Here is a 7,500-nt window from a genome sequence, read left to right on the forward strand (position 1 = left end):
GTCTTGGACCCTGGAAGCCGCCCCACTCGACTTCCATCGCGGTCGGCGGCCCTGGCCCGCCGCAGACGGGTCGCCACTCCGTCTGTCTGTAGGGTCTTGGACCCTGGAAGCCGCCCCACTCGACTTCCATCGCGGTCGGCGGCCCTGGCCCGCCGCAGACGGGTCGCCACTCCGTCTGTCTGTAGGGTCTTGGACCCCGGAAGCCGCCTCACTCGACTTCCATCGCGGTCGGCGGCCCTGTCCCGCCGCAGACGGTGTGCCACTCCGTCTGTCACACAGATACATAAGGGTGTCTCGGAACCCCGGACGCCGACCGAGACGAAACGCGTGGGGTCGGTGCGCCCGAGAGGGTAGGGTGCCCCGGGGCCGGCCGCTCGCCCGACCGGCTTCCGGGACTCCTTGACCGCTCGGGAGACCTATCCACGCGCCCGCCCGACCGGCGGCCGGGGGCCCTCGACCGCCACACGCGTACCGACGACCGGGGGGTTTCCGTTTTACGGCCGACGCCGAGATCCTTCGACGGTTCCAACATGGGTTGTTACGCTTTTGTGTTCGCCCGTGTCTGAGCATATATGGTCGGGTCGAACCTTTGAGGCCGTAGCCTGGAGATCCAGGGCGGATCTTATCTCACAACACGTGTGTCTTTGAGGCCGTAGCCTAGATCCAGAGACTTTAGGATCTTTTTAGCAGTTTTAAGGCCGTAGCCTTGATCCAGGGCGGATCTTTTGAGCAGCTTTAAGGCCGTAGCCTTGATCAGGGCGGATCTTTTCACAGGTTTTAAGCCGAAGCGCCTTGATCCAGGGACTTTTGGATCTTTTTTTGCCGTTTTTAGGCCGTAGCCTTGATCCAGGGCGGATCGTTTTGCTGGCCGTAGCCGAGTTCCATCACCCAAGGTAGCTTTAGTTTTTAGGCATTAGCCTTGATGATCCAGGGCGGATCGTTTTGCGGCCGTAGCCGAGTTCCATCACCCAAGGTAGCTTTAGTTTTTAGGCATTAGCCTTGATATGATCCAGGCCGGATCTTTCCGCCTAGGCGGCATGCGGATATGGGTTACCCGTCTTTCGACACTCGCCCGGGGCGCTGCCTCACATCAGACGCCCTTCGTCCGTTCCAACCGTTCCAGTTCTTTTAACGGTTTTTCGTTCATCGCACACCGACGCGCACAGACCTTTCTTGGGATCTGCCGCAGGGAGGGAGGACGCTGGAGGTCCACTTTCGAAGCAACCCATCCCTATATACCCGATGGCACCTGTTCAAACGACCGCCCCTTGAGAGAAGGGGCCCTTCCCGTGGCTCGTCCGGGAGGAGGCGCCCGCGTCGGAAGGCGCCGTAAGGTCGGAGACCCTGGAAGTGCACGAGTCACCCGCTTTTACCTCCAGGCCCTCTGTCGTACTTCTCGTGTCCGCTCACGAGACCTCGTTTCGGCTTTATGGAAGTGCACGAGTCACCCGCTTTTGCCTTTTCTGGAAGTGCACGAGTCACCCGCTTTTGCTTCCAGGCCCTCTGTCGTACTTCTCGTGTCCGCTCACGAGACCTCTCTTCGGCCTGGGGGTGCGCCACGTACACCCCCGCGTCCGCATTCGAGTCACCTCTTCGGGCTCATGAGGTAGGGTCGGTGACCCTGGAAGTCAGAGACTTCCAGGCCTTCTGTCGTACACCCTCGCGTCCGCTCACGAGACCTCTCTTCGGCCTGGGGGTGCGCCACGTACACCCTCCCGCGTCCGCTTTCGAGTCACCCATCTGGGCTACGGAGGTAGGGACGTGTGCCCTGGAAGAACCAGACTTCCAGGAGGGAGGGCCGCCCTGTCAGGCCCGCTTTCGAGTCACCCATCTGGGCTACGGAGGTAGGGACGGGTGCCCTGGAGGAACCAGACTTCCAGGAGGGAGGGCCGCCCTGTCAGGCCCGCTTTCGAGTCACCCATCTGGGCTACGGAGGTAGGGACGGGTGCCCTGGAGGAACCAGACTTCCAGGAGGGAGGGCCGCCCTGTCAGGCCCGCTTTCGAGTCACCCATCTGGGCTACGGAGGTAGGGACGTGTGCCCCGGAGGAACCGGACTTCCAGGAGGGAGGGCCGCCCTGTCAGGCCCGCCTCGGAGTCACCTCTCTGGGCTAAGGAGGCAGGGACGTGTGCCCTGGAGGAACCAGACTTCCAGGAGGGAGGGCCGCCCTGTCAGGCCCGCTTTCGAGTCACCCATCTGGGCTACGGAGGTGGGGACGGGTGCCCTGGAGGAACCAGACTTCCAGGAGGGAGGGCCGCCCTGTCAGGCCCGCCTCGGAGTCACCTCTCTGGGCTAAGGAGGCAGGGACGTGTGCCCTGGAGGAACCAGACTTCCAGGAGGGAGGGCCGCCCTGTCAGGCCCGCTTTCGAGTCACCCATCTGGGCTACGGAGGTGGGGACGGGTGCCCTGGAGGAACCAGACTTCCAGGAGGGAGGGCCGCCCTGTCAGGCCCGCCTCGGAGTCACCTCTCTGGGCTAAGGAGGCAGGGACGTGTGCCCTGGAGGAACCAGACTTCCAGGAGGGAGGGCCGCCCTGTCAGGCCCGCCTCGGAGTCACCTCTCTGGGCTAAGGAGGCAGGGACGTGTGCCCTGGAGGAACCAGACTTCCAGGAGGGAGGGCCGCCCTGTCAGGCCCGCTTTCGAGTCACCCATCTGGGCTACGGAGGTAGGGACGTGTGCCCTGGATGAACCGGACTTCCAGGAGGGAGGGCCGCCCTGTCAGGCCCGCTTTCGAGTCACCCATCCGGGCTACGGAGGTAGGGACGTGTGCCCTGGAGGAACCAGACTTCCAGGAGGGAGGGCCGCCCTGTCAGGCCCGCCTCGGAGTCACCTCTCTGGGCTAAGGAGGCAGGGACGTGTGCCCTGGAGGAACCAGACTTCCAGGAGGGAGGGCCGCCCTGTCAGGCCCGCCTCGGAGTCACCTCTCTGGGCTAAGGAGGCAGGGACGTGTGCCCTGGATGAACCGGACTTCCAGGAGGGAGGGCCGCCCTGTCAGGCCCGCTTTCGAGTCACCCATCTGGGCTACGGAGGTAGGGACGTGTGCCCTGGAGGAACCAGACTTCCAGGAGGGAGGGCCGCCCTGTCAGGCCCGCCTCGGAGTCACCTCTCTGGGCTAAGGAGGCAGGGACGTGTGCCCTGGATGAACCGGACTTCCAGGAGGGAGGGCCGCCCTGTCAGGCCCGCTTTCGAGTCACCCATCTGGGCTACGGAGGTAGGGACGTGTGCCCTGGAGGAACCAGACTTCCAGGAGGGAGGGCCGCCCTGTCAGGCCCGCCTCGGAGTCACCTCTCTGGGCTAAGGAGGCAGGGACGTGTGCCCTGGAGGAACCGGACTTCCAGGAGGGAGGGCCGCCCTGTCAGGCCCGCTTTCGAGTCACCCATCTGGGCTACGGAGGTAGGGACGTGTGCCCCGGAGGAACCAGACTTCCAGGAGGGAGGGCCGCCCTGTCAGGCCCGCCTCGGAGTCACCTCTCTGGGCTAAGGAGGCAGGGACGTGTGCCCTGGAGGAACCGGACTTCCAGGAGGGAGGGCCGCCCTGTCAGGCCCGCTTTCGAGTCACCCATCTGGGCTACGGAGGTAGGGACGGGTGCCCCGGAGGAACCAGACTTCCAGGAGGGAGGGCCGCCCTGTCAGGCCCGCCTCGGAGTCACCTCTCTGGGCTAAGGAGGCAGGGACGTGTGCCCTGGAGGAACCGGACTTCCAGGAGGGAGGGCCGCCCTGTCAGGCCCGCTATCGAGTCACCCATCTGGGCTACGGAGGTGGGGACGTGTGCCCTGGAGGAACCAGACTTCCAGGAGGGAGGGCCGCCCTGTCAGGCCCGCCTCGGAGTCACCTCTCTGGGCTACGGAGGTAGGGACGTGTGCCCTGGAGGAACCGGACTTCCAGGAGGGAGGGCCGCCCTGTCAGGCCCGCCTCGGAGGCCTCCCCTCGGGCAGGGGAGGCAGGGTCGGGGACCCTGGAGGAACCGGACTTCCAGGAGGGAGGGCCGCCCTGTCAGGCCCGCCTCGGAGGCCTCCCCTCGGGCAGGGGAGGCAGGGTCGGGGACCCTGGAGGTGCCGGACCTCCAGGGGGACGGAGGCCGAACCCGTGGCCGGGGAGGGTGAGCCTTGCCGGGCTAGGCTCGCGCGGGTTCGAAGGCCTGGTTCGAGAGGACCCCTTCCCCTATATACCCGATGGCACCTGTTCACACTACTGCCCTTTCGAGAGGGGACCCCGACCGGTCCGCGGCCGGGACGGCGCACCTCGGTCGGCCTCGGCGAGTGGGTCGGGGTGCCTGGAGGTGCGCGAGCGGCCCGCCTGGAAGTGCGCGAGCCACCCGACTCTGGCGGCCGGCGCCCCCGGGCCCGTGCCCGCGGCCGACTCGTCTGACCCGGCATCGTCAAGGTCACCAATACCACGGAGCGTCTACGACGCCCCGTTTCCGAGATATCGGCCAATGAACTGCCGGGCGCCGTATCTCGGCCGGGGAAGGTCCTACGGACTCGGGGCCGGGCTCGTCGGAAAGGTCTCGCCCGGGGCTTTCCGACGAGACCGGCCGCGGGTCCGTGCGACCCCGGGGGCCCGAGATACTTCCGGTCGAAAATTCGAATTTCGTTACCGCGCTGCTCCGGCGCCCCGGGTCCGGGGCCTTCGCCCTTCGGGTGGGTGGCTCCTCCGCGGGGGGCCTTTCGAACGAGCCCACCCGCGCGTCGCTAGCCCTTTCCGGGGCCGAGATACGGCCTACCCCCGCGGGATTTTCCCACGGCCGTTTCTCGGGCGCCTCGGGTCCGGGGCCTTCGCCCTTCGGGTCGGTCGCTATGCCGGAGGGGAGCTTTCGAACGAGCCCTCCCTCGAGTCTCTGGCCCTTTCCCGGGCCGAGATACGGGCGGGTGGTCGCGGAATTTTCGCTCGTCCGGGGCTCCGGCGCCCCTAGCGTCCGCCTCGGAGGTCGCCCGGACGCGCGGCCGGTCTCGTTCGAAAGGTCCGTCCCGGGGCTTTCCGACGAGCCCGGCCTCGGGTCCGTGCGACCCCGCCCGCCGGAGATACGTCCGGTCGAAGCTCGCGGAAATTCCCGCGGCCGTATCTCGGGCGCCTCGGGTCCGGGGCCTTCGCCCTTTGGGTCGGTCGCTCCGCCGGAGGGGGCCTTTCGAACGAGCCTACCCGCGAGCCTCTAGCCCCTTCCCCGGCCGAGATACGGCGGTCTGTGCCCGGATTTTCCCACGGCCGTTTCTCGGGCGCCTCGGGTCCGGGGCCTTCGCCCTTCGGGTCGGTCGCTATGCCGGAGGGGAGCTTTCGAACGAGCCTACCCGCGAGCCTCTAGCCCTTTCCCCGGCCGAGATACGGCGGTCTGTGCCCGGATTTTCCCACGGCCGTTTCTCGGGCGCCTCGGGTCCGGGGCCTTCGCCCTTCGGGTCGGTCGCTATGCCGGAGGGGGGCTTTCGAACGAGCCTACCCGCGAGCCTCTAGCCCTTTCCCCGGCCGAGATACGGCGGTCCCTCCCCGGATTTTCCCACGGCCGTTTCTCGGGCGCCTCGGGTCCGGGGCCTTCGCCCTTCGGGTCGGTCGCTATGCCGGAGGGGAGCTTTCGAACGAGCCTACCCGCGAGCCTCTAGCCCTTTCCCCGGCCGAGATACGGCGGTCTGTGCCCGGATTTTCCCACGGCCGTTTCTCGGGCGCCTCGGGTCCGGGGCCTTCGCCCTTCGGGTCGGTCGCTATGCCGGAGGGGGGCTTTCGAACGAGCCTACCCGCGAGCCTCTAGCCCTTTCCCCGGCCGAGATACGGCGGTCCCTCCCCGGATTTTCCCACGGCCGTTTCTCGGGCGCCTCGGGTCCGGGGCCTTCGCCCTTCGGGTCGGTCGCTATGCCGGAGGGGAGCTTTCGAACGAGCCTACCCGCGAGCCTCTAGCCCTTTCCCCGGCCGAGATACGGCGGTCTGTGCCCGGATTTTCCCACGGCCGTTTCTCGGGCGCCTCGGGTCCGGGGCCTTCGCCCTTCGGGTCGGTCGCTATGCCGGAGGGGGGCTTTCGAACGAGCCTACCCGCGAGCCTCTAGCCCTTTCCCCGGCCGAGATACGGCGGTCCCTCCCCGGATTTTCCCACGGCCGCAGCACGGGCGCCTTTGCTCGGATCGACTCGCCCTTTGGGTCGGTCGCTCCACGCGAGGGGACCTTTCGAACGAGCCTACCCGCGAGCCTCTAGCCCTTTCCCCGGCCGAGATACGGCGGTCCCTCCCCGGATTTTCCCACGGCCGCAGCTCGGGCGCCCTTGCTCGGATCGACTCGCCCTTCGGGTCGGTTGCTCTACCGGAGCGGCCCTATCCAACGAGCCAACCCGCTTCTCTCTAACCCTAAGCCCGGCCGAGATACGGCGGTCCCTCCGCGGATTTTCCCACGGCCGCAGCTCGGGCGCCTTTGCTCGGATCGACTCGCCCTTTGGGTCGGTTGCTCTACCGGAGCGGCCCTATCCAACGAGCCAACCCTCGTCTCTCTAACCCTAAGCCCGGCCGAGATACGGCGGTCCCTCCGCGGATTTTCCCACGGCCGCAGCTCGGGCGCCTTTGCTCGGATGAACTCGCCCTTTGGGTCGGTTGCTCTACCCGAGCGGACCTTTCCAACGAGCCAACCCTCGTCTCTCTAACCCCAAGCCCGGCCGAGATACGGGGTACCACCGCCTGACCTTTAAACGGCCGTAACTCGGGCGCCTTTGCTCGGATCGACTCGCCCTTTGGGTCGGTTGCTCTACCGGAGCGGCCCTATCCAACGAGCCAACCCTCGTCTCTCTAACCCTAAGCCCGGCCGAGATACGGGGTACCACCGCCTGACCTTTAAACGGCCGTAACTCGGGCGCCTTTGCTCGGATCGACTCGCCCTTTGGGTCGGTTGCTCCACCCGAGGGGACCTTTCCAACGAGCCAACCCTCGTCTCTCTAACCCTAAGCCCGGCCGAGATACGGGGTACCACCGCCTGACCTTTAAACGGCCGTAACTCGGGCGCATTTGCTCGGATCGACTCGCCCTTTGGGTCGGTTGCTCCACCCGAGGGGACCTTTCCAACGAGCCAACCCTCGTCTCTCTAACCCTAAGCCCGGCCGAGATACGGGGTACCACCGCCTGACCTTTAAACGGCCGTAACTCGGGCGCATTTGCTCGGATCGACTCGCCCTTTGGGTCGGTTGCTCTACCCGAGGGGACCTTTCGAACGAGCCTACCCGCTTCTCCCTAACCCCAAGCCCGGCCGAGATACGGCGGTCCCTCCGCGGATTTTCCCACGGCCGCAGCTCGGACGCCCTTGCTCGGATCGACTCGCCCTTTGGGTCGGTTGCTCTACCGGAGCGGCCCTTTCCAACGAGCCAACCCTCGTCTCTCTAACCCTAAGCCCGGCCGAGATACGGGGCACCACCGCCTGACCTTTAAACGCCCGTAGCTCCGGCGCACAAAGTCCCAGGACTTCGCCCTTTGGGTCGGTTGCTCCACCGGAGGGGACCTTTCCAACGAGCCAACCCTCGTCTCTCTAACCCTAAGCCCGGCC

This window comes from Paramisgurnus dabryanus, unplaced genomic scaffold (assembly GCF_030506205.2).
Source record: "Paramisgurnus dabryanus unplaced genomic scaffold, PD_genome_1.1 h2tg000181l_1_83684__unordered_in_group6, whole genome shotgun sequence".
Taxonomy (NCBI): domain Eukaryota; kingdom Metazoa; phylum Chordata; class Actinopteri; order Cypriniformes; family Cobitidae; genus Paramisgurnus; species Paramisgurnus dabryanus.